The sequence below is a fragment of the Colossoma macropomum genome, unplaced genomic scaffold, assembly GCF_904425465.1.
Source record: "Colossoma macropomum unplaced genomic scaffold, Colossoma_macropomum, whole genome shotgun sequence".
NCBI lineage: Eukaryota > Metazoa > Chordata > Actinopteri > Characiformes > Serrasalmidae > Colossoma > Colossoma macropomum.
Genome location: NW_023494798.1, coordinates 13,800,578 through 13,805,785, shown reverse-complemented (window position 1 = coordinate 13,805,785; position 5,208 = coordinate 13,800,578). Strand labels below are relative to the sequence as shown.

Below are 5,208 nucleotides of genomic sequence, written 5' to 3'. Positions count from 1 at the left end.
GGATGCGCTGGCGCTCCACGCGCACGCGCCGACCCTAAACCTGCTCTCTGCGCACGTGACCACCAGCGAGCGAAGGACGTCAGTTCACCGGGGCGGAGGCAGTGGGCATCCCGGCCGCCTGAGCAGCAAAATCGGTGATTTTGAAAAGAATATAGTGAACAAAACGTGTTCGCGAGCAGTTTAGGTGTGAGAAGGCTGAGGCTTCGTTATTCTGAGACATACTGCTGTTTATGAGAATCAGAATTTTGGTAGTGCGAGCTCCCAAATTAAGGTGTTACTGTAGTGAATGTTTTAGTCCAGGGTTTCTCAGCCAGTGGGCCGTGGACCACAAGAAGGCCGGGAAGTAGGCTACCCTCTGGTGGTCCTCGGGCCTATGCTGAGAGGGTCTTCAGTAGGCCGTTGAAGGCACTTGTAATAAAAAGCAATGGAAAATGTTTTCAAAGGGTGAACGCTATTAATAAGCCCTGCAACAACAATGCACAAAGCAGCTTCATAATTCTTGCCCGAAACGAAAAACACTTACCATTTTGTCTGGTTTTTATATAAACCAGACTAATGTTGGCCTAATCTTTTCATATTTTATGTTCAGTGACTTGTGTTAGGTGCACATTCAAAAAAAGATAGCTCTTTTGGGGACTTTAGTAAAGGCATGAGTTCTATAAAGAACTATTTCATAATAAAATGTTTATGTGGATCGTGAAATGGTTCTTCAGATTAATGGAGAATGTGTTGTATATGGTTCTATATAGAACCTTGTTGAAAATGATTGTATAAAGGACCAAAAAGGGTTCTGCTGTTGTTACAGTGTCAAGCTTATAACATTACAGAAGAATCATTTTTGGTGCTATATAGAACCATAGACTTATTTACTAAAGAACCCTCTTTTTTAAGTGTGTAGGCACCCGAGCATCATCGAATTAGCCCAGATTTTCTTGGAATTTCCTGTGGGCCTTCACACTTTCTAATGATAAATGGGTGAAAAAGGCTGAGAACCCCTCATTCAGCCGAAGAGCAATGTTACAGACACCAGTGATGAGTGGAGTATTCAAAGAACATTGTGGAATGTCTTCTCATTCGTTGGCGAAGTGCTGCTCCCGTGTGGCCGGTCGCAGGCAGTGCGCCAATAATTCAAGTGAATTCAGACATTATTTCTTTTCGGAGTTAAATATGTTGACACAAAGAGGCATTTAAGGCACTTAGCCTGAAGTCCGTTTGAATTTGTTCTTTGTTTGCTTCTTTCTCTGTTGCTCATTCGGTCAGTTCGGTCCTTCTTTGGACACACAAAAACTTGCTTATGCAACAGATGTATTACATCAGTGTTTATAAAGCTATCTCGACCAGCTGTGATGCACAGTTGCGTGTTTTTCCGCCGTTGGGAAACACTGCATTACATCACTGTTTTCTTCCGTTCCTGCAGCGATGCTGTGGGGAGTAAAACATGTATAGGTTCCACCGAGATTTGAACTCGGATCGCTGGATTCAGAGTCCAGAGTGCTAACCATTACACCATGGAACCTCTGAGAGAGGAAGCCGAGGTCAGACATCTTGACAGATAACAGGTGTGAGACTTGTATTTTAAGCTCTTTTATTCGTGAATAAAGTGTTTTAGGTTCGTATACATACAACATACGTGTGTACACACGAACAATTAAAATCAGGCAGCGGTTCTTTTATTCATTTAATCGGAAGTATCCGGTTTTACACAATAAAAGACCGATAGCCCAACAAACACTAATTTCGTTAAATTCTATGTTAAACACAAGAAAGCGTGACGTCTCATCAATGAGACCGAATCATCCCACATTTTGCTGTAGGAGTGGGCAAAAAAGAAATTGAAATAAAGCAAAAATTAGTTACAAACTATTTAAATTAACTATATATAAAAAAGAAGGAAAGAAACGCAGACAAGTTGTACAATAGTTAGGATCAAGACAAAGAAACGTTTGGGACAGCTCCCCCAGCTCTCACCACAGGTGATAAAGGACTTAATCTCTGGAAGAACAGAAGAAATAATTTAATTGAATTATCCTGGGTTTAAAGAAAAGCATTTAATCTTTTAGCCACTGAAAATGGGAGTTTACCAATTTCCACAGAAGACAGAAGATGTTGCACTAGCAGAAATGCAAATGTTACCATTTCTGTTTATTTAGTACTGAGAGAGATTATGTCTCTGGGAACTCCAAGAATAGCAATCACTGGACAAGCCTGCAGGTGAATTTCAAGGACCTCAGAAAGTGCATTAACAAACCAACCCAGAGAACTACAAATTTGGACAGAAGAAGAACATACGACTAAGATCACAGAGAGAATCATAACATCTGTCTCACCTATTTTGTGGATGTAGTTATGACAGGTTAAAATATTGTTTAATGCTTTGAACTGTATGAGGGCAAATTGAACACACTTATAGTACAACCACATTTCCAAAAAAGTTGGGACGCTGTGCAGAATGTAAATAAAAAAATAGAATGCATTGATATGCAAATCATATAAAGTGTATTTTTTAAAGGAAAATACTACAAAGACAACGTATCAAACGTTGAAACTGAGAAATTTGATTGTTTTTTGAAAAATATATGCCCATTTTGAACTTGATGCCAGCAACACATTCCAAAAAAGTTGGGGCGGGGGCATGTTTACCACTGTGTTTCATCACCTCTTCTTTTAACTACACTCTGTAAGTGTTTGGGAACTGAGGAGCCCAGTTGCTGTAGTTTTGAAAGTGATATGTTTTCCCATTCTTGCTTGATACAGGATTTCAGCTACTCAACAGTTCTGGGGCTCATTTGTCATATTTTTCATTTCAGTGGTGACAGGTCTGGACTGCAGGCAGGTCAATTTAGCACCCGGACTCTTTTAATACAGAGCAATGCTGTTGTAATACATACAGAATGTGGTTTGGCATTGTCTTGCTGAAATAAGCAAGGCCTTCCCTGAAAAAGGCGTCATCTGGATGGCAGCATATGTTGCCAAAACATGAATCATGAATATTGGCTTTTGAACAGTGCAGTGATAACAAGCTGAGTGGTCTTTAGCCCAGAGGACACAGTGTCCATGATTTCCAAAAAGAATTTGAAATGTTGATTCATCAGACTACAGGACACTTTTCTACTTCGGCTCAGTCCATTTTAAATGAGCTCAGGCCCAGAGAAGGTGGCAGGGTTTCTGGGTCCTGTTTATATATGGTTTCTTCTTTGCTTTTTAGAGTTTTAACTTGCATTTGTGGGTGCAGTGATTAACTGTTTTCACAGACAGTGGTTTTCAGAAGTGTTCCTAAGCCCATGCAGTGATTTCCACTACAGAATCATGTCAAAGATCGCAGCCAGCAAATACTGTTTTTTGGCCTTGTCCCTTGCATACAGATATTTCTCTAGATTCTCTTAATATTTCAATGATATTATGTACTGTAGATGATGAAAAGCAAAAGTTCTTTGCTATTTTATGTTGAGAAATGTTTTTCTTGAATTGTTGCACTATTTGATTGTGCAGTCTTTCACAGAGTGGTGAACCCCTCCTCATCTTTATTTCTGAAAGACTCAGCATCTCTGGGATACTCTTTTTATACCCAATCATGTAACTGACCTGTCGCCAATTAACTACCAGTTGTTTTTTTAGCATTACACAAATTTACCAGACCTTTGTTCCTCCAACATGTTCACACTTTTTTGGAACATGTTGTTGGCATCAAATTCAAAATGGGCAGATGTTTTTCGATAAACAATAAAATTTCTCAGTTTCAACATTTGATATTTTGTACTACTTTCAATGAAATATAGGGTTTAAATGACATTACATTTTGCACAGCGTCCCAACTTTTTTTGGAAATATGGTAGTACATAAGGCCTTGAAAAAAAGATGAGAACTGATTGGAACAAATAAAGAAATTTGGGCAGGATATTCACTTTTGCTGCATTAATTCTTCCAAGTAAAATCAAAGATAACTTTGTTGTTTTAAAAAAAAACATGTATCTCCAAAACTGTAACTTTACAGAAGAAGACAGAAATGTTTTGAGAACTTTTAATGCAGGTTAGTGCAAAGACATTTTATTCCTAACCATTTTGGAGCATTCCTGTTCCCCCATTTTTCATGACATTTTCAAACAAAGCAAAGGACAGCTGTTTTGTTCAACCGATGTAGAAAAATAAAAATAGAAAAAAGTGGAGGTATATGTTTTGTTTTTTTTCTGAAAAAAATTCTGACAAAGAAAGACAGACTGTCTTTAGAGTTAGCATTAATGAAAGCTCACTATTCTTTCCTATGTTACACCATAAATACAGGATAAAGTCCTACATTTAAAAGTATTAAGCCTCTATTGTCAAAGCAAAAACTAAAGGTGATAATGGACAGCTTTGATGCATCCCACAGGCAAAAATAAGCTTTTGTTTAGACCACCTTTTAGCCAGCATCATCCCTACGGGCAAGACTGGTTACTGAGGCAGCAGCAGGATCTGAACACTTCAGACAGAAAGACAACAGAGCAAAAACAAAAATACTGGCATACATAAAAAGAAAAAATCAATATTTTTTTCAGATTTTTTTTTTCAGCAATTCAGTGATCAAAAGTGCAAGTCAAACGCTACTCTGGAGTGAACGGAATCTGTTCGAAGTGTTAAAACTGCTGTCTATAATAATTAGAAAAGGAAAGGCTTAAAGAATTGGAGAACTAGATGCAAAGAGAGAAATATATTAGAGAATTAAATGCAAACATTAATGGCCAAGAATGTTTGCATATCCAAGAAATTTGTCTTTGGTTATTTAATAGCCCACAGTAACTGACAACAGAATTTCCCATTCTGCTATACATGCACACTGTCACATACACATACAAACATCCATTCCTGTTGACAGTCACATGTACATATGTAGTACATATGTATGTGTACATGTGTATGTATGTGAAGAGAAATGTACAGATGTAGTCTGTGAAGAGAAATGCAGAAAAAACTATAATATCAGTGTGTAAAATTGCCAGAGAGTAGCCCTGAAAAAATTAAAAGTTCTTGTTCAATTTATTGAATTGGGTCTGATGCAAGTTTTTCAGTTTTTTTTCCAGTAACACGGGGATAAGCATTCAAAGTTGATTTAAATTAATTAACGTAAGACTGCGCGTTTTCCCTCATAGCACGACCCATCATCTTTAGGGTTAGTCGTCGCTTAGTCGAAGCTTTTATTTTGAAATGGTACTGATTGTTTTGAACCCCTGAATG

General features: G+C 38.0%; 1 non-coding gene across 1 annotated transcript; it reads right to left on the bottom strand.

The window, feature by feature from the left end:
• Positions 1–1,444: 1,444 nt before the first annotated feature.
• On the bottom strand, positions 1,445–1,516 carry trnaq-cug. Its single transcript has one exon. It is a non-coding gene; the product is annotated as a tRNA-Gln (tRNA).
• Between the last annotated feature and the right edge of the window lie 3,692 nt (positions 1,517–5,208).